The 27,035-nt window shown below is 38.6% G+C and overlaps 1 protein-coding gene across 1 annotated transcript in view; it reads right to left on the bottom strand.

Annotated features, from left to right (window-relative positions):
- The window catches only part of LOC306644542 (uncharacterized protein), a gene marked incomplete at its 5' end in the record, with an annotated part of 118,028 nt that overhangs the window by 89,606 nt on the left and 1,387 nt on the right, over positions 1-27,035 (bottom strand). The window lies entirely within an intron of this gene.

Genomic DNA, 27,035 nt, shown 5'->3' with positions numbered 1-27,035 from the left:
GTAGCATATATTTACTGTGTATGTGTGATATAAAGAATTTTTTGTGTGCATGTGTGTGTTGTGGTCTGGGGATTGAACCCAGGGCCTCATACATGCAAAGCATGTACTCTACCACTGAGCTACCCCCCCAGTCCTGATTTATGTGTTTTTAAAATTTGATAAGAATATAATTTTGATTATATTCTTTTGCAATTTATTTTTATGTTTCATTATTATTTGAAATGTATTCGTTGATATCTATGGCTGTATTTCATTGATTTTAACTGTTGTATCATAGTTAAAATGGATGAATATGCAATCGTTGATTTATTCCTTCTCCTTTGTATTGGCAGGCAAGTTGTTTCTAATATCTTGCTGTTAAGTTGCTGAGGCTGGCTTGGAACTTGTGATCCTCCTGCCTCAGTCTCCTGAATTATTGGAATTATGGTGAGCACTAGCACACCCTGCAATTATCCTGCTGTTAAAAACATGGCAATGAACCAGGTGTGATGGCAGAAGCCTATGATCCCAGAGATTCGGAAGGCTGAAAAAGGATGATCATGAGTTCTAAGCCAGCCTCAGCAACTTAGCAAGGCCCTAAGCAACTTAGAAAAACCCAGCCTCAAAAAGTAAAATATAAAAAGGCTGGGGATGTGGCTCAGAGGTTAAGTGCTCCTGGGTTCAATTTCTGGTACCAAAAAAAAAAATAAATAAGTAAAATAAATAAAAACATGACAATGACCACCTATTCTTATTTCTTTCTGCACATGGGAGAATTTCTCTAAGGTATACACCTAGGAATAAAATTGTCCAGACAAACTATTTGAATATTGCCAAATGGTTCCTCAAAGTGGTTGTGTTAATTTATAATCCTACCAATAATGTCAGGTAATGTATCCCATGTACATGGTGTGGATGTCATGTTTATTTATCAGAGCTCACAAGTCCAAGTGTGAGTGATCCTGCCTGATTTCTTTACTTCTCTTCTTTGTGCTGACCTGCTTCCTCTCACCTTTCTTCAAGGCCCAACTCAAGTCCCTCAGGTTTCTTAAAACCAGGTTCTGTACATCTCTTCTCTCCTGGCTTCCCAAGATGTGTAATTCACTGTCAGGAGTATATTTCATGTTTCAGGAGCCCATACTCTGATTCCACATTATATAATCAGCTCCTAAAATGTAGTAGTCATTCTAAGAGGGGCATCTTGCAAAATTCAGTACCATGATGGGTTTTTTGTTTGGTTTGTTTTTGTTTTGGGTACTGGGGATTGGATCCAGGAGTGCTTTAATCACTGAGTTACATCCTCAGCCCTTTTTAAATTTTGAGACAAGGTCTCACTAAGTTGCTTAGGACCAGCTAAGTTGTTGAGGCTGGCTCTGAACTTGTGATCTTCCTGCCTCAGTCTCCTGAGTCGCGGGGATTACAGATGTGAGCCACTGTGCCCAGCATTATGGCTTCCTGATGAGATTGATGAACTGTTGAAGGAGGGAAGGCAATTTCCTTTTTCTCCCTTATGGAGGTCAGGTTGTTAGGTAATAGCTCTCAATGAGCAGTGAAATGCATGGTAAGGTCACAAGTGTTCTTTAAAGTACTGTAGAGTCATCTTTAACTGTTCTCAAAGTGGACAAGAAAGCAGAGTGGTAATTAATTTGTAGAAAATAAACTGAAGCAAGGGAGCAAATGGGAAAACATGTCAAAAGAAAAGGATTAATGAGACTTAACTCTTGACAGGGACCATTGAGTTTGGTGTGAAGCTAGGAATTATGGCTATAGGTGTCTGAGAAGGAAGATTCCTTTAGTAGCACAGGCACACTAAGGTAGCTTCTGACCAGCTACTGACCCCAGTGCCCACATTAACATAGGATCGACTTGTAGATGAAGCCCCCCCCCTAAATAGGAAGGCCACCATGACAGTTCTGGAGAGGACCAACTAAGGTCAAAAACTCTACCACCTGATATAAAAGAAGGAGTTGAACACCTGATTGGCAAAGAGTACAGAAGTTCTCCTGGTAAACATCAAACAGTAATAAATTTGGAGACAGTGTTGTCTCCTTTGTGTTCTCTGCTGGGAGACAGCCCACTATCTCTCTTGAGAATGCTCTCTGCTTAAGCTGCACTTTACTTTCATTTTACTTTCATTTATAATAAAGTTCTCTTTCATGGCTTTTGGTGTCTGACTTTAGATTTTCTTTTGTGAGAACACAAGAATCGGGTTTGGAGTTTCAGCTCCCTGCTTTCACATGACAAGGTCATTCTTGGGGCAACGTCCTACCAACAGCTACCCTCTCCCATTTAGGTCATATCCAGTGAAGATGCAGATCTACACACTCTCTCTAACAGTTTCATTCCTCTGTGCCCTATAGAAACTTCCTGAATGTGCGCCTCTGCTTTTCTCTCACAGTCCTCAGTAAATTCCCAATGACAGCAACATGCACTTAGGCTAATCTTCTTGAAGCCACTACAAGTGATAAAACTATTCTTTGAAAATCATAGCCACGTATAGGTCAGTAATGTAGGCTCACAGTTCATCTATGCTCAATGTGGAAGAAATCCATTACTGACAGCCTCAGTCTGCTCAATTACCCACATACACTCTATTTCTGAGTCCCCGAGGAGTCTGGAATCTCCTGTTTTCAATTTCTAGCTATCTTTCAGTCTTCTGCTTGAACAATATACCCTTTCTGACATATCTAATCCTAAACTTTGTTATGTTTCCCTCAACAGGCTATCAAATATTCATATATATTTTCTTATCGGATACTGAATCTTCTTTCATTTTAATAGCAGAATGGTATAGTGAACAGAAAGCAGATTTTTAGAGCTGGGATTAAATCTCTACTATCACTTTACTGTATTGTGTTAGGCAATTTAAGCCTCCACCATTTGTTAGGTAGAGAAATCAGTGCCTGTCGTATGGTTGCTGAGAGACTCGAACAGGATATAATAGGTTAAATTTTTTTATTATAGTAACTTGCATGTAGTAGGCACTTAATGATTAGTGTCCTTTCTCTTTCATTCTTCTTCCTCCCCCAAATTATTTCTTGAGTAGAGATGGAGTAGAAAGTACCTAAGTGACTATATAGGACTCCACCACAACTCCCACAAAATAATCTTTTCTCCTGTTTGCATTCCAGAAATTCTGCCATTATCAATTATTTATTTGGGGCTCCTAATTGAAAGGTATTGTAAGTCCCTTCTCCAGTGTAAGTGCATTTACCAGGCACTTTGTTCCAAGACAGAGAAATGTGATATGAACCTGTCGCCAAAGTACAGGGCGCTGAAGGGGACATTCTCTTATCTAACCAAGATAATATTAACCAATGTGGCAGAGGGGCCTAGTCTCTCCTAAGACAGGGACATTTCTCTTGGACAACAATTATATATCTATCCTTGTACTGGTACATAAACAGAAATAAATAGGTTCATTACACCAGCAGTATCTCCCTCTATAAATAGTGGATATGTTTCAATTTAATTTTGGTTGTAGCCAGGCAAGGTGCTGCACACCTGTAATCCCAGTGGCTCAGGAGGCTGAGGCAGGAGGATCCAGAGTTCAAAACCAGCCTCAACAAAAGTGAGGCCCTAAGCAACTCATTGAGACCCTGTCTCTACCAAACAAACAAACAAACAAAAATCAGTTGGTTGTTTTGTTTGGTACTGGGGATTGAATCCAGGGCCACTTAACCACTGAGTCATATTCCAAGTCCTTTTGATTTTTTTTTTTTTTTTTTTTTTTTTTTTTTTGCAGTGCTGGGGATCAAACCCAGGGCCTTGTGCTTGCAAGGCAAGCACTCCACCGACTGAGCTATCTTACCAGCCCAGCCATTTTGATTTTTAATTTCAAATCAGGGTCTTACTACATTGTTGAGGCTGGCTTTGAACTTGTGATCCTCCTGCTTCAGCCTCCTGAGCTGCTAGGATTACAGGCATGTGCCACCATGCCACCACTGGGATTACATGGCAAGTCCAGCCAGTGAACATGCTTTTGTGTGTGTGTATGTGTGTGTGTGTGTGTGTGTGTGTGTGTGTGTGTGGGGTGCTGGGGGATTGAACCCAGAGCCTTGTGCATGTGAGGCAAGCACTCTACCACCTAAGCTATATCCCTAAGCCCATGAATATGCTTTTTACCACAGGTTTCCTAATTTCTTTTTTCTGTAGGGGGGATTGAACACAGGGCTGTTTTACCACTGAGTTACATCCCTACATCCCAGACCTTTCTAAATTATTAAAAAAAAAAAAAAAATTATTTAAAATCATTAAAAATAATAATTTGTTTTTATTTTCAGACTAGATCTTGCTAAATTGCTCAGGCTGACCTCAAATTTGCAAACCTCCTGCTTCAGCCTCCTGACTCCTGGGATTACCACCACGCCCAACTCTCTGAAGTATTTTTAGAATATTTTAAAATAGCACATTATTACATAAAATATTTAATTTTATTTCATAGTAAAAATCTTGATAATGGTTAAGATTGCCATCAATAAGATCCACCATTAATTTCCTTATGTATAACCATATCAAGGTAAATGCTTTGAATGGTAAAGCTACTAGAAAAGAGCTAGTTCATTCTGAATGACTTAACTGAAAAAGTTTTTGGAAAGCCTCAGCCACATTTTAAATGATCAAAGTAGAGCTATCCTAAATCACCACAAGACTTAGGTAACTTGAGACAAAGAAAAAAGGAATCATTCATTAAGAAGTGTGAGAAATGTCTTAGGGTTGATTTTGTTTAAATGCCAGTGTGTGAATTGATCATTAGCATTTGCGAGAGCCGTGCAAATAACACCACCTAAGGGGCTAAACCAACATGGGATTCTTTCAGAGCAATTAATTCACTTCCAAGCTTCTTGTATTAACACCACCTTATTTCCCTAGTGTAGATAGACAATTTGTTTTAAAAATCATCCAAAAACTGTGATATTCTGCCAACAAGATTACAGGGGTGAAAGAACAACCCCCTAGTCAAATGCAAATTGTAGTCATATTAGTATGCTAATGAGCTAAGTGATAAACTGTGGGTCAAATTTCCCCTTCTTCAGTTTAAATAGCACTTGAAAAGGGCTTATTTCTAAATGTTTGGGAAACCTAGGAGCAGCAGCAATTAAGGTTTATTAGGTGAATATTATCCGTGCATTATCTGTTCAGCAAAGTGAAAAATTAAGAGACGGGACTGAACTAAAATGAGACAAGATTCTCACTAATGATTTACAAGTTATGGAGAAGCACAGCTTAAAGGAGACACAGTTAACCATTCTATTTGGAATGAACTTTTTTGGAAATTTCTTACGTTGCAATTTTAAAAATTGCTTGTTTTGTCTTGTTGAAGAAAATTTAAGGAAGAATCAAGGAGGAAAATAGTAGAAAAAAAGGTTAAAGGAAGATATGTTTTCATGAAAAGGAAGTTTAAGACATGTTTAGAGATATGATTTTCTATTTCTTTCTTTTTTTGGGGAGTGGTGGTGCGCCAGGGATTGAACTCAGGGGCACTCGACCACATCCCCAGTCCTATTTCATATTATATTCAAAGACAAGGTCTCACTGAGTTGCTTAGGCCTCGCTTTTGCTGAGACTGACTTTGAACTCGAGATTCTCCTACCTCAGCTTCAGGAGCCGCTAGGATTACAGGCGTGCCCCACTTCGCCGGGCCTAAATTTCTATTTTTTGACCACTTATCTAAAAAGGGTTTCTGAGCCAGGTGCGGTATTGCTTGCCTGTAATTCCAGCGGCCCAGGAGGCTGAGGTAGGAGGATCTCAAGTTCAAAACAGCCTCAGCAGTTTAGGGAGGCCCTAAGCAACTTAGTGAGACTATCCTCAAGATAAGAAAAATAAAAGATGGACTGATGGACTGGAGATGTGGCTCAGTGGTTGAACATCCCTGGGTTCAGTCTCTAGTACCAAAAAAAAAAAAAAAAAAAAAATAGAAATAAAAAATATAAAAAGGCTTTGTGAATTGAAACTGTACCCTGATTTCACCTTCTCACCAAGCACTTTTGTACTTTCATGGAATTTTTCATCTTCACTAGCTTTTACATCCTTATTCTCATTTTATAAGTTTCTTAAAATTGAGGAACAGGTCTATCTCTTTTTCAGCACCCTTCAGCTGTTGCCCGCAGGGCACATTCTGGAAAGCCAGGTGAAAAGAGAAGGTGCCCAGGAGGTGAGTGGAGAAAGTCTACAAATGAGGGTCATCCAGATGCCCTCCCTCTTAATGTGTGCTCCCCTCCCCACCACCCCCACCCAGTCTCCCACCCCTACCCCTGCTGCCACTCCTGCAAGCCTCATAATCGTGGGCAAGTCATTGAACCTCCTTGGGTCTCACCTTTGACATTTGTAAAATAGAGATTATAAAGCAGTAGGTCCAAGGCAGCAGTCTGAACCTTGGCTGGCCAACAGAGTCACCTGAGGAACTTGACAAAGAACTAATGCCTGGGTCCTATGCCAGAGCTTCTAAATTTATCAGGGTGGTTGTTGCTAGGCCTGGGGAATTTTAAAGGTCCTCTAAGGCTTGTAATGGGCAGTCTAGGCTGAGAACCAGTGTTCTAAAGGGTACTATGAGAATTAAATTAAATGGGGGGATGGGGGGTGGGCAGCTGATAAGTAGTAGGAGGTAAGAAATCATTGTTTCCTTCTTTCTGCCATTAAGTTTCCCTCCTGTGTTGGTAGTTGTATTTGATCCCAGCAGGAAGATAAGGAACAAAGGGAGAATTTTGTTCAAAGATTTGGTTTATTTTTAAACATTTTATCTTGAAATAATTTTAAACTTTCAAAAAAGTTGGAAGAACAGTACAAAGAATTCCAATACAAGCTTCATCCAGATTCATTTTATTTATTTTATTTTTGGAGACAGTCTCACTAAGTTGCCGAGGCTGGTCTCAAACTTGTGATCCTCCTGTCTTGGCCTCCAGAGTCTCCGGGATTACAGGCATTCATTCATCACCGTGCCAGTATTAGTTGTTTTATTTATTTATTTATTTATTTATTATTATTTTTTAAACCTTCCTCTTTCATGACTCTACACTGCGTGTGTCTGTGTGTGTGTGCGTGTGTGTGTGTGTGTGTGTGTGTTACTAAGGATTGAACCCAGGGGCACTTAACCAGTTAGCCACATCTCCAGTCCTTTTTTGTATTTTATTTAGACACAGTAGAGACAGGGTCTTGCCGAGTTGCTTAAGGCCTTGATAAATTGCTGAGGCTGACTTTGAACTTGCAATCCTCCTACCTGGGCCTCTGGGATTACAGGTATGTACCACCATGTCCGGCCTTACATTATAAATTTTTTAAACACAGATCAGTTGTTTTGAATCCCATGCTTTTTTCTTTTTTTAAAGTAAATTTATAATTTGCTAAGATTCCACCATTTATTTGGTAGAGAAATCAGTGCCCGTCTTATGGTTGCTGAGAGAATTAAATGGGATAGAATAGGTTCAATTTCTTTAGTCCAGGTGGGGCCTCATACTACAAATGGACCAGTAAGGGTTTTGTCATTATGGAAACAAGAGTCAGAATCTTTTGGTGGAATTAATGCATCTCTAATACACAATTTATGCCTTAAGTTGTGAGATAATAGACAATGTATTTCATTCCATCACATATTTGCCATTTCATATGTAGCACTCCTTTTCCTAAATTGAACTGGGAAAGGGAGAAGATGTAAGCCTGGCCAGGGACCAGAAGTCCAATGTGAAGCACAATTAGTGAGATAGTCTATATATTTCTCTATTAAATGGCAACACAGATATCCAAGAAAGGCATAGAAAATAAAAGGGGTACATTATTCCATTCGCCAGATTAACTGAATTAAAATTAGCATTTTTTTCTTTTAGGGATCTGAAGATATATTTTATTATTTTTTTCCAGATACATACTCAAGGAAGAATGAGGACACTCTTAACAGGGATGCCTGTGAGGATAAAGCAAGGAAAACACATTCAGGGGGGACTGGGGGTCATCTCGAGAGTGAGAAATGACAAAGGTATATTTTAAAAGAAAGGTTATATTTTAAAAGGTATATTTTAAAAGGTGTGGTGGCTCACGCCTGTAATCCCAGCAGCTCAGCAGGCTGAGGCAGGAGGATCAAAGCCAACCTCAGCAATTTTGCAAGGCTCTAAGCAACTTAGCAAGACCCTGTCTCAAAAAAAAAAAAAATAAAGGTTGGGGATGTGGCTCAGTGGTTAAGCATCCCTGGGTCAATCCCTGGTACCAAAAAAAAAAAAAAAAAAAAAAAAAAAAAAGTGAACGGTAGTATTTGCTGACAAGAATATAAAATCAATAATATTTCAGACTTGTTCAGGTGACATCGTCACTGGCTGAATTACATACTACATCAAGCTGTTTCCTGAACAACCTTTGAATAGATCCCACCTGGGTCTTACTGTCCTGACTGCCCCCAGCATTCTCACCAGCCATAGTTGACTATATCAAAGGTAGACACCTGACCACGGAGACACAGACCCATTCATCCAATCAGATTTTCTTTCTCAATACTTTGGACCCTGAGCCACATGAATGACAGAGCACTGGACTCATGATCCTGAAGGTCCAGAACTGAATTGTTTCCTGCCCTTCCTGAGGTTCTTCATTTCCTCGTAGATGATATTTCAATAGTGCAATTATTTTTGAAATAGCATATTAAGGACACATACAAAAATGGTAAAATTTATAAAGAATAACATGAATAATTATATCACAAAGCAGTATAATAGGGTCAGGAGTGTAGCTCAGTGGTAGAGTCCTTGCCTTGCATGCTTGAGGCCCTGGGTTCAATCCCCAGCCTAGGCTAGGGTGGGAGAAACATTGTAATAGCCACCACCAGAGGACAGACAGACATGTTTTCAGAGAGGGCAATTAAATTGCTTCTAAGGTATAGTGGTGTATTCTTAGCCTGGGTAGTGGTTACGTTATACTTATTTTAAAAATTTATACATATGTGTTTTATATGCTCTTGTTCTATAAGACAGTCTTGCAAAAGGAAAAAGATGTTTAACTTGAGCTAATTTAGTAGGTTTCTGTTCCTTTCATGCAAGCATATTTCAAGATCAGAGTTATTAAAGGTAGCTTAGTAGTAGTATTCATTCAATAAATAAAGGGCTGTGTGTGTGTGTGCACATACACATGTGCATAAAGCCTACTATGCAAATGTCACTGAACTCCAGGATTAGAAGAAATTGCAGAAATTTTCTAGTGAGTTGAAGATTTTTATTTTACAAAGAAAAAAATGAGAGCTAACTCAGAATCTTGGGTTCTTTCCATCAAGCTGTATCATTTCCCTAACACAAGAGACAGCAATCATATCAGCAAGAAATGTATATTTCAAAGATTCAATTATTTTTAATGTTTATTTTATTCTTAGAAGACTTGACTGCCTCCGTGCTGAAAATAAATTATTTTGCGTAATGTAATATGTACACATAAGCAACATTTTATATCATGATTGCTAGATATCAAGAACATCCAGAAAAGAAATTACTGCAATTTAAAATGGAATTTTACCGACAACTACTAAATTTTCTTCTTTGCTTATTAATTTTAAATCATATAATAAAATGAATTTACTGATACAGCTAGTCTTATGGGTATGGGAAAAATTGCTTCCCCTTTGCCAAGCCCATCAAATGTAATTGAAGATTAATAATACTATGTGCTATAAAGATTGGCTTATTTTCACTGATGGAAGACATCACTGCTTCTGATGCTATAGTCTGCTACATAGAAAGGAAAAGGAAGTAGAATACCTACTGACAGAATTGGCTGGATAATTTGCAGGGTCTATTGAAAAATGAAAATGTGGCCACCTTGTTCAAAAAGTGGTAGTGGAGGAAAATGCTGTTAAAGCTTACAAAACTTAAAGATTTGGGGGGGAGGGGCAGTACTGGTATTGAACCCAGGGGTGCTTTACCAGTGAGCTACACCTCCAGTCTTTTTTTTTTTTTTTTTTTTTTTTTTTTTTTGTACTAAGAATTGAACTCAGGGGCACTCAACCACTTAGCCACATCCCCAGCCCTTTTTTATATTTTATTTAGAGACAAGGTCTCACTGAATTGCTTAATACCTTACTGTTGCTGAGGCTGGCTTTGAACTTGAGATCCTCCTGCCTCAGCTTCCCGAGCTGCTGGGATTACATGCATACACCACCATGCCCAGCTTCAGTCCTTTTTTTGTTTGTTTTTCTGAGACAGAGTGCAGAAATTGCGGAGGCTAGCCTTAAACTTGTGATCCTCCTACCTCAGTCTCCTAGTAACTGGGATTACAAGCATGCTCCATCACAACTGGCTTAAAGTTTTTTTCTTCAATCAAAAATAAATTTTCTTAAGGAAGTTTTTTCCTTCAGATATACTTCTCTTTCTGGCCAGTGTAGTTTTGTTTGCTACTTAATGTCATGCTGTCTCCCATGGGGTATTTGCAAGGCGAGTGCAGATGCTCACAGGAGCCCTGGAGTCTCATTTCAAAACTGGTGTTGCACTCGCCCTCCACCTGCTGCCAGGTTCACCCTCTTGCCAGCAGCAAGACCCAATCACTGGGCCCTGCAAGGAGTAGGAAGTCAACCTCCTCTTACAATGTCTGTCACCCCAATGTATGTCAGAAAGGCACTCCTTACCTTGACCCCCTAAGATGGCAAACTCTGTGCTAGGAGGTACTTGGTACCTAGGATCACAGACAGGGGGAGGTTCAGTTCTTCCAAGATATACACGAAATGTCTGGTGGCACACTGCCAGCCAGGGCAGGGATGGCCACACCATGCCCTGACCCAAGATACTACAAGATAATCATATCTAACCTGGATTTTCCCTACACTATATCCAGGTTCCACCAGGAAGGTATGGGCAGAACAAACCACCACCATCACCACCCACCCACCAAAACCCATTGCCACCCCAGGCTGAAGCACTCCCTGGGCAAGGCAAAAAGGGAGAGGCCAGGCTGGGTTTGGGATGCTTGGGCATGATAGTGTCAGCAGCTGAGAACTGGTCCTGGAAAGCAGAGAGATGGCAAGTGGTAGAATCATGTGGGAGCCAAGGTTCCAAACCCCATGGTGTCTGCATTGTCCAATCAAACTTCATTTACAAAACACAAGTTCAAAGAGAAAAATCAGTAAGATACTAAAGAGGAGATTGAAGGCATTTAACCCTGAAAACAATCCGCCTGAGTACCAGGCCCTACCGGACTCTTCTGGTCACACTCAAACCAGCCCATGTACAAAATTATAGCTGCTTCCACAGAGTGCCAAAAATGAAATTACTAATATCTGTGTGTATTTATGAGCACATGTTTATAGCTGTGTTGCAATGTCTCTGTAGATGAAAATACTATTGCTGGCAGGATTCAAATCAAGTCACGGTACCAGGCAGTCAAATTGAAGGTAATTTTTCCAAAAACATCATATACAGTTTTGGTAAAGAAACAGATGAGGAGCCAAGCAGGGTGTTGCATTCCTGTAATCCTAGGGACTCAGGAGACTGAGGCAGGAGAATCGCAAATTCCAGGCCAGCCTCAGCAATTTAGTGAGACCCTCAGCAACTTAGGGAGACCCCATCTCAAAATAAATAAATAAATAAATAAATAAATAAATAAATAAATAAATAAGAACTGGGGATGTAGCTCAGTGGTAAAATGACACTGGGTTCAGTCCATTCTACCAAAAACCAAACAGATGGGAAAACATTGGATACAAAAAACTTAAATTTTTAAGGATTTTTAGCCATCCTGTGAAACTCAATTATGTGTCTAGCCAGGCACCATAGCTCAGGCCTGTAATCCCAGCTACTTGGGAGTGTGAGGCAAGAAGATTATGAGTTTGAGGCCAATATAAAATAAATAATAAAAAAGACTGGGGATGTAGCTCTGAAATAGAACGATTGTGGGTTCAATCTTCAGTAATGATAAATAAGTACATTTTAAAAATAACATGTGTCTATAATTTTTAGAACCTTCCTGGCCTTTAGTAATGGGAAACCATCCACTCCTACTACTTGGAATGTCAGTTCTTTCTCTCCTTCACACTCCATTTAGTAATTCTTACCTACTTCAGTGCACAATTTTCACCTTTTCCTTTGCACAGGCTGGCCTCAAACTTGTGATCCTCCTGCCTCAGCCTACAGAGTTGCTGGTATTATAGGCACCAGCTTTAATTATTGTTTTATTGTCCATTATCTGCCAAAAACTGTTGTGTTTCCAGATCAGAACCTTTACTTAAGGAGGATACTCAGATCCTCTACTATCTTCTATGTTCCTTATTTTGTTACTTCTCTCCTCAGGATTCAATTGAAGTAAATGGGGTAATAGTCTGTTTTATATTATGCATACCTAATTACATTTTTAAAAAAGGGTTCCAAATTGTCTTTGTTATTAAGAACTTGCTTCAATGATAGTGAAATCTTCATTGGAAATAAGAGGCCAGCAGAAGATAAGGATATTCATTGTGATAGAAATGTCAGACCTGATTATAAAATGAAATTATAAGAACATTATGATAAACAAACAATACCTGGGAAAGGGTTAATCTTCCCCCCTCCCCTCTGTCAGTCTCTCTTGGGGCCCAGAACTTTGGAGCACTAGCTCATCTGGTTGAGTCCACAAGTAAATAAACCTAAGTTCTCCAGCCCTCCAAGTGGTGCTTGGTCTCTTGCTGAGTTCGATTTCCATAACACATGAACATAAGACCTTCGGTCAGCTGCAGTCCTAACTCAGTGGTAAAGTGCTTGCCCAGCACATGTGAGGCACTGGGTTTAATCCTCAGCACCACATAAAAATAAATACATAAATAAATGAATAAATAAATAAATGGTATTGTGTCTATCTGTCTATCTACAACTAAAAAAATTAAAATAAAAAAAAAGCACTTTGGCTAGAAATGATCTATGGGAAAATGTAATGCAATTGAATAGAACTTGATCCAACCTCTCACACGAAAATCAGCACTTTCAGCTGCATCCTGTGCTCATTGCCCAGGGCATGTACTATGGTGCCAGTGCCTATTTACCTCTGTTGACAGTATACTTTGTCTCCAAAGATTTTCAAAACTCCTCTTCTATGCTAAGCATGAATACTTTCCTTTTTCCTTTTGTCACCCTTTGGCCTCCCCCCACCCCCGCACCCCGCTCAAGATTTTGCTTATTGTTTATTAAAGAAGCTAACAAACCTCAACTAACAAGTATGTTAGTGACAGATGGTTGGGTGACATTTATACATTAAAAAAAAAATGCTTTGGGGAATCAAATTCCTAACCCCAAAGGAGGAGTCTAAGTGAATTCTGTTCCATCTATGGTCCCAACACTTCTCTTGCTTATTTGAACAGGTCTTATTAGTTGTGTTAATCCTGCACCTAAAATTCTCTTGCATAACTTTGCTTGGGAAGCTTCCCTTTTTGCCCCAGGCCAACAATGAAGTAAGAATCAGAGCATACTCAACCCTTCAAAAGAAAATCCACCCTTCAAATATTTATAAGCAAGTAAATTTTACCCACCACTATGTAAAGGAGCTAAGGGAGGGTTTTATAAACCACACCCTACAGCATGTAACATTATTAAAGCTCCCTTTACTTTTTCTTTATTCCCCAGTCCCACCAATGGGGTAGGGCGGGGGACAGAGTTGCAACATTTTTTCCCAGAGAGGGAAACTCTAAGACCTTCCTGTTTACACCACTAGTCCTCTTCTCTCCTTTCTTGGCTGCAATGCAGTAATCCCAAACCAGGCCACTGGCCTGAGCACGAGTCCTGCCTCTCTGCCAATATATTAGACCAAGCAGATATCTGGGCATAAAAGTTTGGTTCTGTGCATATATTGGGTATGGCTGAGGACCAGAAGTGGAGGGGAAATGGCAGAAATACCATGAAACATGGGGAGCATGAGCTCTTAGGTGAGGAAATGTGAACAGAAGCTTAAAGTAGAATTGCATTTAGGACACTTATAAAAGTTTTTATTGTAGCATGGAGGAGAAATTGGAAACAAAGAGAAGCGGAAAGAATATGGAAAATTCCCAACTCATGCAATTATTTGCATTGTTAAAGGATTGTCAATTTGGTTTTAGTCTTTGTCCAAATAAGACACTGCAGCAAACATAAAACTGTAATTGCAATTGTAATTAATTCCACAAATATTTGTTGAGTATGTATTATGTGCCAACAGTGTTGGATGCTTATAAAACATAAGTGAATAAAAAACAAAGACTGCTGCACCTGTGGAGCCCACATCTTAGTGAAGGAGACAAATTTAATCAAAACATGATAAATAAGCTATCTAGCGTTAGAGGATGATTTCTACGAGAAAAAATAAAGTACAAGGAAGAGCAATTGGGATTCCTAGGATGTGTTTGAGGTTATTTGCAGTATTAAGTAAGGAGGCCAAGGTAAGCCTCACCAAGGAAGTAAAATTTGAGCAAAGACTTCCTAGGAGGTAAGAGCCTTACCTAGGTAGATATCTGGAGAAGGAACATTCCAGGCAGAAAGCAAAGGTCATTGGGCAGGGTGTGTCTAGCATGGGCTAGAAAGAGATGGGAGGCCACTGGGGGCTGGGTGAGGGAAGTTGGATTTTGTAGGACTTTGTGGGTAATTATAAAAACTTTGGCATTACTCTGAGTAAAATGGGGAACTGTTCAGGAATTTTGAGCTGAGGATAGACATAAACAGACAAATTTTAAGAGGATCACTCTGGCTGCTATGGTAAGAAAATACTGCCCTAAGGGCGAGGGGTATAGCTCAATGGTAAAGTGCTTGCCCAGCAAGTGCAAGGTTCTGGCTTCAATCCCCAGAAAAAAAAAAAAAAAAAAAAGGAAAATACTGCCAAAATCAAGACCAGACGCAGGAAGCAAGGAGGTTACTAAAGTCATTCAGATCAGAGATGACTGTGGTTTTGACCAGAGTGTGGCAACAGAGACGAAGAGAAGGGATCAGATTCTAGAAATATTTGAAGGTATGAGAGAAAGAGAGGAGTCAAGAATGACTCCAAGTATGGGGCTTGCACAACCACAAAGTGAAGCAATTGACTAGAAATGCAACACAACTGTGAAACAAATGGTTGCACTTTTTTGCACTTCCCTGAACATTTGTCTCATTTACCAAAAACCATTTTTACAACTGCAGAATTTAATTTCAGATAAACTCTATTTGTTATACAGCGGATTGCTACAGATGTAATTTGTTTCACTCTCTAAGCAATAGAGAAGAAAACAGTCTTCTCTAGCTTCATACATGCAACCCTTTTGGGTGATTTTTTTAAAATCATAATAGGTTTCTAGGTGTAGTTGTGTACTCTTATAATCCCAGCACTTGGGGACTAAGGCCAGAGGATGACTTGAGTTTGGAGTTCAAGACCAGCAACAAACATAGCTAGACCTCCACATGAAGGAAAGGAGGAAGAGGAGGAGGAGTAGTAGTTTACATTTCTAGTTGTTATTTATTTTAAAATAATATTGGAACCATGAGCAGTGGTACACACCTGAAATCCCATGACTGGAAGGCTGAGGCAGGAGGATCACAAGTTCAAGTTCGACTTTTGCAACTTAGGACCTAAGTAACTGAGTGAGATCCTGTCTCAAAATAAAAACATAAAAAGGGCTGGGAATGAGTGGTAGAACAACCCCTGCGTTCAATTCTTAGCACACACACACACAAATAATAGTAATAATAATAATACTGGGTGGTGGGCACTGGGGACTGAAACAGAGCAATAGAAAAATGAGAGATTACGCTCTATTTATATATGATATATCAAAATGTATAAATGCACTCTACTGTCATGTACAACTAATTCGAATAAAATTTAAAATTTTAAAAAAGAATATTGTCAAAATGAATCCAACTATTATCTACAGTTATAATGCACCAATAAAAGCAAAAATAAATAAATAAAAATAATATCAATAGCAGCTAACATTTATTGAGAACTATTATTCTCCAGGCCATGTGCTAAATGTTCATATACATTTATCTCACAGCACTGCTCTGAGGCTGGAATTATTATCTCCATTTTAGACATGAAGCAGTTTAGAAAAAAATTAAATATTTTTCCTGGGCTACTAAGTACCAGAGTTAGGATTCAGATTCGTTTGCCTAGGTCTAGGACTTTTATTATATTCTATTATTTGTTTGCTTGTTTGTTTGTTTATTTATTTAATTTTTGTAGAGTTGGGATCAAACTCAAGGCTCTACCACTGAGCTACATGCCCAGACTTAGGTCCAGGAAAACTAGATATGCTGTCCCTTTACTTGACTGATAAATATGGAGAGACTAGGGAAGGCATATAGCTTTTAGTCACCTCCCTGCCTTCTTGTCCCTAAGATTTAATAAAGGGTCAGGTTTGTCTCTTTTGTTAGAGATAAGTATGTTTTATTTATTTATTTTGCCAGGTTGGGGGTCAAGCTCAGGGCCTCACACCTGCTAGGTAAGCACCCTCCTACTGAATTACATCCTCAGTTCCAGCATAGTTTTAAATATAGCTGTGGTTTAATGAAGTTTCACTGGTCATCTTCTGAACCTTAACTTCCCTATTTTTAAGTCAGGAGAAGAAATTTAGATTGTGAGGTTTTGTTGTTGTTTGCTTGGTACTGGGTATTGAACCTAAAGGCGCTCTACCTCTGAGTTGCTGCATCCCCGGCCCCTTTTATTTATTTTTTTTAAATTGTGAGACAGAATCCCACTAAGTTACCCAGGCTGGCTTCAAACTTGTGATTCTCCTGCCTCAGCCCTCCTCCTCCTCAGCCCCTCTCCTCACAGGGGTACTCCACTGCAGCCAGCTCTGTTTTTAATTTTAAAAGTCTAATATCTTTTCTACTTACCCTAAAAGACCTTGTTTATTAAAGATTTCCAACCCCCACTCCCTGGCCAGTGATCTTACATTTACCAAAATGATTAATTCTAGATTTTCATTGTATACCTTCACCCCCAAATCTCAGCCTGTTTTTCTATCTACCTTATTCTCTTTGTTCGTCTGTCTGTCTCCAAGTAATATTTAAACTTCTGGGTGTTTTAAAACTTTATGCACATACAGTGAACATTGTGCCTCAGCCAGTTCAGCTCAGCAACAGCTATCTATGGAGGGTCTGGGAAATTTGCCACAAGTGAGTTATTTAAAGGTGGTTAGGGTGACACACTCTTCTAAATTTAGCATCTTAATGAACTTCTCTAGATTAAGGAGTTACTGTCTTGCACTCTTCCACCCTTTGTTGAAAAAATATGGCACAACTTGAGATTGATTATTTTGTTTCCTGTGTTAGAACTTTCAAACAGTTCCTTTCTCAAAACACATTGTCAGCCGCCTTTCCCCCACATTATCCTTTTTCTGCAGAGAGGGGGAGGGGCCATCCACCCTCAGAGCTGAGACTGCAGAGTTGACTTCCCCCTCTCATCTCCACATTCAGCGTCTAATGCAAGATCAGCAATTTTTATTTTATTTTTTTCTCTAAAAGTCTAGGTAAGTAAACATTTTCAGTTTTTTGGTCAGTAGGGTCTCTGTTGCAATTACCCAGCTCTGTCCTTGTAATGCAAAAGCAACCACAGACAATATTTTAAAAATGTGTGCTGTGGTGTGTTCCATTAAAACTTTATTCACACCAAGCACGGTGGCACACACCCTGTAATCCTAGCAACTCTGGTGGCTGAGACAGGAGGATCAAAAATTCAAGGCCACCCTTGAAGAACCTGTTCCAGGACCTGGGTTCAATCCCCAGTACTGGAAAACGCAAAGACAAAACTTCAACCTACAAAAGCAGAAGACAGGCCAGATTTGGCCCTCCAGGCCATAGGTTGCTGACCCCTGATCTACATGCATATGGGAGCTGCATCAGAGTGACTATAGCTCCTAGGAATTTGGAATTGGAACCTAGAGACTGAAACAGGTATTAACTGCGGGTTGCTAAGCAGGTGAATGGGGCAGAGTGGGTGGGAGACAGAAATGGAGAGCCAAGACTGCTATCTGAGACAGCCATATGAGGCCACGTGTAAGGAGATAAGTGAGCAGAGAAGCCAGTCTGCAGAGAGGGAAACACACACACACACACACACTCTCTCTCTCTCTCTCTCTCTCTCTCTCTCTCTCAGACACAGAAAAGCCAAGACTGGAGACCAGATTATGGGAGAGAGGGAGAGAGGAGCGTTCTTGTCATGTTAGCTGTGCTTTCCACAGTTGGGTCTCACATAATCCCTTGCCTATTTTTATATTCGTTTCTCCTTTACTTTAGCCAACTGGCATGAATGTCTGTTTCTTGCCACCAGATAACCCCTAACTTGAGCAACCTCTTATACTCCAAACTTCCCAAATGACTGGCAGCTCTCTGACTTAAATAGACATGCATTTGTACCACTAGGTTTTGCTGGGTCTGGTCCACCTGTGACCTCCCCTTTCCCAGTTCTACTCCATGTTCTGTTCCTTCTTCAGCCTTTGCTCTGGCATTATCCCCTATGCTTGAGTTAGGATGTGGTTCCTGTATTAGTTAACTCTTCATTACTACAACAAATAGCCAAAGCAGTGTTTCTTTTATATATATACATATTTATTTATTTATTTATTTTTGGTACTGGGGATTGAACACAGAGGCAATTAACCACTGAGCCACATCCCCAGCCCTTTTTATTTTTTATTTTGAGACACAGACTCACTAAGTTGCTTAGGACCTCGGTAAGTTTCTGAGGCTGGCCTTGAACTTGAGATTCTCCTGCCTCAGCCTGCTGAGCCACTGGATTACAGGTGTGTGCTACCATGCCTGACTAGTCTTTTTATTGTATTATGCATTTATGCATTTTTTTTTTTTTGGTGCTGGGTATTAAATCCAGGACCTCGTACATGTTAAGAAAATGCTATACTACTGAGCTATACCTCTAGCACAGGCTACTTTTTAAAGAAAAGAGGTTTACTTTGACATGTAGTTTTGGAGCTACAAGGTCAAGGGGCTGCATTTGATGATGGCCTGTTGGCAGAGTCCCAAGGCTGGCCAGAGCATCACATAGTACAGGACAGGGAACATATGTGTGTCTATGTGCTTTTTGGTTCCTCCTTCTCCTTCCTTCTCTCTTCTTCCTCTTCTTCTTTCTGTAATAGATATTGGACTCAGCGGTGCTTTACCACTGAGCTACATCCCTAGTCCTTTTTATTTTTTTTATTTTGAGACATGGTCTCATTAAGTTTCCTACTTGGCCCTGAACTTATTTATTGGTACCAGGGATTGAACCCAGGGGTGCTTAGCCGCTGAGCCACTTCCCTAGTTCTTTTTATTTTTTATTTTGAGATAGGCTCTCACTAAGTTTTGGAGGTTGGCCTCAAACTTGCAATCTTCCTGCCACTTCTTAGCTGGGATTACCTTTAGTTTTAATTACAGCTTTCACCTTTGAACAAGGCCTGGAACATAGAACTTAATGTGTTTATTTATGAATAAGGTAAAGGTACACAATGGTAAATATATTTGCAAAATATATATCCCGGTAATAACTGGAAATAAGTTGTAACCAACTAGAAGGCTCTGGATTCTTTGATTTTTGTTTTTCAGTTTTATGAGCCAAAACAGAAATAATAAGAAGTACTGCATTTATTCATTAAATAAAGGACTGTAGGAATGTACTCTTTATGATTTACACTCAAATATGATAATAATGTTGTTCAAACTTATATTCTAACTAAATTTTTTATCTGCCTGTTTTTATGAGTAACTGAATGTGTTAACCTTCCTTATTAAAATCATGAATTTTTTATTTCTCCTTGTAGTTCTACAGTTTTCACTTTATATACTTTAAGGGGCATGAAAGCTTACAATTTTAAAAAATTGGCAGATTGTCTTTGTCATTACGAAGAGTCCCCCTTTATTGATAGTGGTACCTTGGAGTCTATTTAATCTGATAATAACAGCTATTCTAACCTCATTTTTTTTTTTTTTTTTGGTAGTATCACATGGGTTAGTTTTTCCATCCTTTTACTTTCGAGCTTTCTGCATTTTTATGTTCTAGGTATTTCTTTTGCAAATAGTGTATAGTTGGGTTTTTATTTTTTTATCCAGTCTTGATAATTTGTGGTAGTTGGTTATATTAATTTTGTGACCTTGGGCTTATCTCACCTCTTAGTATTAATACCCTGATGTAGTTCCCTCCTCTTGATTCAGGCAGGGGCCTATAATGTACTTTATCTGACGGAATTGGCAGAAGTGACCATGTGTTACTTCCAAGCCTAATCTTCTTGAGAGCCCTGAGTGTGTGTGTAAGAAGTCTGCCTGTTTCCCTTGAGAGACTGCATTGAAAGGCCATCTGGAGAGGAAGTCTTGGAACTACCTGTAGAAAAATTAAAGAAACCAATCAAGTGAGAACCAAGACCACATAAATATGGTCTCATGATATCAGTCAGGCTGTTTCAGGGAGCCGTTCACCCAGTCATGGAAGCCATTCTTGCTGAGGTGACAGTGAGTGAGTGAAAGAAGCTATCTGGAACACACTGGCCCCAGCAGACATCACCTAGGGGAGAGAGGTGTCATCTTCATTGTGTCCTATCCAATGTCCTGACCCACTCACTTATGAAAAATAACAAAATCTACTTCTTGCCCTACATATATTTTTTTAATTACTGGGGATTGAATCCAATGACGCTTTACCACTGAGCTATATCACCCAGCGCTTTTCATTTCTTATTTAAGACAGGGTCTCAATAAATTGCCGAGGCTGGCCTTGAACATGGAATCTTCCTGCTTCAGCCTCTGGAGTGTTGTGATTAGAAGTGGTGCCAGCCACTGCACCTGGCTACAAAATATAGTTTAAAGCTACTGAATTTTTAGGTAGTTTGTTACAAAGCAATAGGTAAACAAAACAATCTGTCATTAAACATGGATCTGTTTTCACTTTGTATAATTAGTGAAACATCTGGTTTTAATTCTGTCATCTGACTGGGGGCATAACTCAGTGGTAACGTTCTTGCCCAGCATGCAAAAGGCCCTGGGTTCACGCCCCCAGCACCACTAAATAAATAAATAAATAATCATCTTATAAGTTATTCTGTCTTTTTTCATGTTAGAGTTTGGGGATCAAACTCAGGGCCTTGCACATGCTAGCAAGCACTTTACCACTGACTATATAGCACTGTCCCTACCTCCTAAGCCCCCTGCAACCCCTGCAAGTACTTTCTTTCTTTCCTTTTTTTTTTTTTTTTTTTTTTTTTTTTTTGGTACCAGGGATTGTTTCCAGGGACACTTAACTACTGAGTCAAATCCCTAGACCTTTTTAATATTATATTTTGAGACAGGGTCTCGCTAAATTGCTGAGGCTGGCTTTGAACTCGCTATCCTCCTGAGCTGCTGAGATTACAGGCATGTGCCACTGTGCTCAGCTAGTATTTTCTATTTGGTGTCACTTTGTCCTCATTTTATTTCTTCTTTCATTTAGATCGATTATTTTTTATTTCTCCATTACCTCTCTTCCCCCTTTTAGAGTCTAAATTGCTTAGCATAATGGTTAGTTTTACGTGTCAATTTTGATGTGCATGATGATATTTGGTGAAATGTTATTCTACAAGTTTATGTAAGGTTTTTTTTTTTTTAATGAGATTAACACTTAAATCAGTAGACTTTGGTGAACTGGGAATGTAGCTTAGTGGTAAAGTATTGTCTAGCATGTGCAAGGCCATAGATTCCATCCCTAGTACTTAAAAAAAAAAGTATTTAAAAAAAATCAGTAGACTTTGCATAAAACAAATTACCTTCCATAAGGTGGGTGGGTCTTATCCATTCAGTTCAGTGTGTTAATAGAACAGCACAACCTCCTCTGAACAAGAAGGAATTCTGCCAGAAATCTGCCTTTGAACTTGAACTATAACTCTTCTTTTGGGTCTCCAACCTGCAGGTCTACCCTACAGGGTTTGGATTTACCAAGGGTTCGCTTCTATTTCTCTGAAGAACCCTGACTGACATTCATAGTATTTTATAATTCTCTTAGTGATTATTTTATGGATTGCAATATGTATTCTTGATTTTCCAGAGTATTTAAATTAATAAGTCAAACATTGTTTTTTCCATCCTCCTAGAGTGCACTGATTTTAGAATACTTGATTCCATTTATCTTCTGACATTGTTGTATATTTTAAATACAGAAAACATTAATATTACTGTCCTATATAATTGATATTAATTTTTGTCTATATTTTCCCATGTAGTTATTATTTTTTATTGATCTTTATTTCCTTCTATATTTCAGACTTTATGACTAGGATCATTTTCCTTCAGCCTATAGAGCCTACTGGTGACAAATTCTTAATTTAGTTTCTTTGAAAATTTCTTCATTTCATCTTCATTCTTTTTTTTTTTTTGGTACTGGGGTTTGAACCCAGGGGTGCTTAACCACTGAGCCACATCTCCAGCTCTACTCTTTTTATTTTTTAAATTTTGAGATAGAGTCTCACCTAGTTGCCTAGGGTCTCACTAAATTGCTGAGGCCGTCTTTGAACTTGCCATCCTCCTATCTCAGCCTCCTGAGCTACTTAGATTCAGGTGTGTCCCACCTTTATTTCATCTTCATTCTTAAAATATATTTGCTTTCAGTCCTTTAGTCATCCTATCATTTTCTGACTTCAGTTATTTCTGTTAAAAAATCAGTATTAAGTCTAATGCTTTCTTTAAAAGTCATCTTTGCTTTCTCTGACTATGCTTAAGATTTGTAGCAGGTTTTTCATCATGTGTCTATGTCAACTGTGTGGATTAAAAAAAATTATCCTTCTGGGGATTCACTGGTGCAAATATTATTTCTACAAAATATTCTTCACTCCTGGAACTCCATTTATGTGCATGTACATTAAACCTTCTTACTATACCTTCTACCTATTTTTCCTGTGTTCTGTATTTTCTATCCTTTTCCCTTTTTTGCTTCATTCTGAATATTTTCTTTTGGCTTATCTTTTAGCTTACTAATTCTGTCATTATCTGTGCCTAATATGCTGTTATACCCATTATTGAGTCCTTATTTTCAATTAGTGATTTTTTTTTTTTTTTTCTAAATTCTTTTCCGGGGTCTTTTTCACATTTCTATTTGTCTGATTAAATGTTTAATCTTGTGTTTTACTTATTTGAACAGAGTGAGCATTGTCATTTTAAAATCTGGGCATAAGCAGGGCACAGTAGCACATACCTATGATCCCAGCAGCTTGGTAAACTGAGGCAAGAAGCTTTCAAGTTCAAAACCAGCCTCTGCTATTTAGGGAGGCCCTAAGCAATTTAGCAAGATCCTGTCTCAAAATAAAAAATAAAAAAGTGTTGGGGATGTTGCTCAGTGATTAAGTGCCCTGAGTTCAATCCCTGGTACCAAAATAAAATGAAACAAAACTAAATAAAACAAAATCACTATCTGAATCACTTTTAGTGTCTGTTCTTGTTCTCTGCTATTTCTCCTTCCTTCCTCTTTCATTCTTTCTTTCTACCCCCACCCCATGTACTAGGGATTGAATGGGGGGTGCTTTACCATTGAGCTATACCCCAAACCCTTTTTTATTTTGAACAGGGTCTCACTAAATTGCCCAGGCTGGCCTCAATCCTCCTGCTTCCAAAGTTGGTGAGATTATAGGTATGTGCCATCACACTAGGCTCTATTATTTTTCTTATTTCCTTGCATGACTGATTTTTATTGTGTAGTAACCATCGTATTTGCAAAACTGTTTGTAGAAATTATTTGAAGTTTACTAATTAGGCCTGGCGGTTCATACCTGTAATCTCAGTGACTTGAGAGGCTGAGACAGGAGGATCACAAGTTCCAGGCCAGCTTCAGCAATTTAGTGAGACATGGTCTCAAAATAAAATAATAAAAAGGTCTAGGGATGTACCTCAATGATAAAGGGCTCCTGGTTTCAATCCTCAGTACCAAAAAAAAAAAAAAAAAAAGTTATTTGATAAGCACAGAGGAGTTTAGTTTGCTCTGCCAAGTGCTTGGGTATTTGCTTAAAGGAATTACCCTAAATTCAGGGTTGAGATGATCCAAAACTGAGCTATAGCCTCTTTACTTTTAGACTATAGTCATTTGGATTCCTAATCCAAAAAAAGCTGGATTCTATAGGGTTCTTCTTCTTTCTCCATTGCATGCCCTAAACACTAATCTCTGTGCCTCATCTCTGTTCATTTACCCATCACCTATTTGGAATGAACAAATACATTTCCCTAGGTCTCCATCATTCTTCAGATAATGGCCTTGTAATTCCTCATTAGGTTATTAGTGCTCTGAAGTCGTTAAGCTGACATTTTAAATATTTTTGTTGAGCTTGTCTAGTTTTCTGTTTCTCAACAGGACTATTCCAAATTATTGTCAATATCATGGTTTGTATAAATGCAGATATTATTACATGTAAATGATTGCTTTTAAGAAGTGCATTAAAAAAGATCCCTAAGGGGGAAATTAAACTTTTATTTTTTTATTTTTAAAAATTTTTTACAAACTGCATTTTGATTCATTGTACACAAATGGGGTACATCATTTTGTTTCTATGGTTGTGCACAATGTAGATTCATACCATTAGTGTAATCATACATGTACATAGGGTAATGATGTCTGCCTCATTCCACCATTTTTCATACCCACCTCCCTCTCATTTCTCTTTATGTAATCTAAAATTCCTCCATTCTTTTCTCGCCCCTCTCCCTCCCCCATTACATATCATCATCCACTTATGGAAAACATTCAGCCTTTGGCTTTTTGGGATTGGATTATTTCACTTAGCATGATATTCTCCAACTCCATCAAATTACCTGCAAATGCCATAATTTTACTCTTCTTTATGACTGAATAATATTCCACTGTGTGTATATACCACAGTATCTTTATCTTTTCAACTGTTGAAGGGCATCTCGGTTGGTTCCACAATCTAGCTATTGTGAATTGAGCAGCTATACATATTGATGTGGCTGCATTACTGTAGTATGCTAATTTTAAGTCCTTTGGGTATAAACCAAGGAGTGGGATAACTGGGTCAAAAGGTGGGTCCATTCCAAGTTTTCTGAGGATTTTCCACACTGCTTTCCAGAGTGACTGCAGCAATTTGCAATTCCACCAGCAATGTAAAAGTGTGCCTTTCCCCCCACATCCACGTCAACATCTATTATAGACTTTTATTTTTAAGTCTAACTTTTTAGCCCAAGTAGTAGGCTAATACTTAGGAACATTGTATCCCAGTCCTGGTATCATAATTTGAGGAAAATTACTTTTTTTATTGACAAGAATTATTGCATATCACCTCTGTATTAGAAGCTGTCCTATGAAATTAGACTATAGAAATGAAAAAGATGTGATCCTTTCCCTTAAGGGGCTTAAGTCTAGAACCCTTATTCATAAACTGGTTATTTTTAGAGTTATCTATCATGATCACACTTTAGTTAGAAGTCTTTTGTTAAATATGTGTAGCATTACCAATGATAAATGCACTTAAGATATAAACACATATTTAAGTTCTTACTACTTTTCAGCCTAAATATGAGGGAATTTTAAACAATATATTTTCTAATGTATTTGTCTTCCAGTAATATTTATCACTGAATATGTTTCTTTGAAGTCTTTTGGAAAAAGAATAAAGCTTCACAAGAGATCTTCAATGCCAAGATCCTCTTTTTCCTAAAGAGATAAGTTCTGTTTTCCTAGCCTTATTACTTTTATAAACTCTTGGAAAGTTATTTAACTCTGAATCATCTGTTCAAGGCTGTTTTCCTTTCCAGATGTTCAGGTCTTCTAAAATAGGAATACTAGTATCCCTGGACTTTAAGAGTATAACACATTTGTACAGAGACTTGAGCTTTACCCACAGAGATTATTTAAATGTGCCCACCAAGACAGGTACAGTGGTGCTACCTGTAATCCCAACTATTTAGGAGGCTGAGGCAGGAAGATTTAAAGTTCAAGGTCAGCCTTAGTTACTTGGGGAGAGATTTACCAATTTTGAGAGAATAAGGATGGAGTTCATTGTATACGTACTCCTGGGTTCAATTCTCAGTAAAAATAAAATGAAAGTGCCCAGCATCTCTGGGTTTGGTTAGTCAGTGAAGAAGACCAGCAGAGAGAATTTAGTGGGTGAGGGTACAGTAGATTCATCATCTGACCTTGGACAAGTTATATAAATTCTGGATTTTCTCATCCATGATAGATTGAGATCCTGGATGATGTATTTCTGAAGTATCTTTCAGCTCTTAAATTCTGTAATTCTTTTAGAGTTGAGGAAGAGTACTTAACCACTTGAGTTTAAGTGAGGGGAAAAAAGAGAATTAATGTTCAATATATCAAGCATGGAATATATATATCAATATATATATATATCAGGTATATTTAAGTACATATCTGTAAAGAGATGAAGACTGTATTATGTTAGTGGCCACCATGGCAATGAACAGCAGAATTATAACAAAATAGGTATAAGGAGGCGATGCCTTTTTAGAAGCCAGGTTCTCCCAAGACCTTCCCTGCCTTCTTCCTCAGCTCCCTCTCTTCTATACTCCTCTTCCATGAACTTGCATCATTTTGTTCATGTGAGGGGACAACAGCAATTGCTCTGAAGGGAGAATTGGCAGCAACTCTTGCTCCAATTGAAGCACTGTGCATTTGCCTTGTAGCCTCTCCCCATGAATGCAGCTGTGAGGCTCTCCAGGACAGTGTAAGGAAAAATAAATGGAACTAGTAGATGACCTTGGACAAATCACGTAAGTACAGTGTATTCATCTATGGAATGAAGGGATCAAATACTCCCATTTGTTTTTATATATCCTGATACCTATAATTCTTCAGTATCTGTTATCCCTAAAGCTTGACCTGTTTTATTTTCTGCAGGCAGCTTGTTTCATATTCAATTCACTTGGTACTCAAAGCCCTGGCCCACAGTGAATATCTAGTTAACATCATTGTTCAGGAAGGAAATGAATTTCTATTGAGAGTCTGCTTAGGCAGTGCCTGGGTGTCATATCCTTTTCTTTTAATCTACTCAACACCTTTGTGAGACAGGTTATCAGTACTCTAGTATTTTAAGTTGTGGACATAGAAATTCGGAGACTTAATTATCAGAATCGTAAGAGGAAACTTGAGTTTTAGTTCTGTTGCTGCTTTTTTTTGTACTGGGGATTGAACCCAGGGGTGCTTTACCACTG

The sequence above is a fragment of the Sciurus vulgaris genome (assembly GCF_902686455.1).
Source record: "Sciurus vulgaris genome assembly, chromosome: 14".
Taxonomy (NCBI): Eukaryota; Metazoa; Chordata; class Mammalia; order Rodentia; family Sciuridae; genus Sciurus; species Sciurus vulgaris.
Note: the sequence above shows the minus strand (reverse complement) of the source record. Positions and strands in the feature narration are given on the sequence as shown.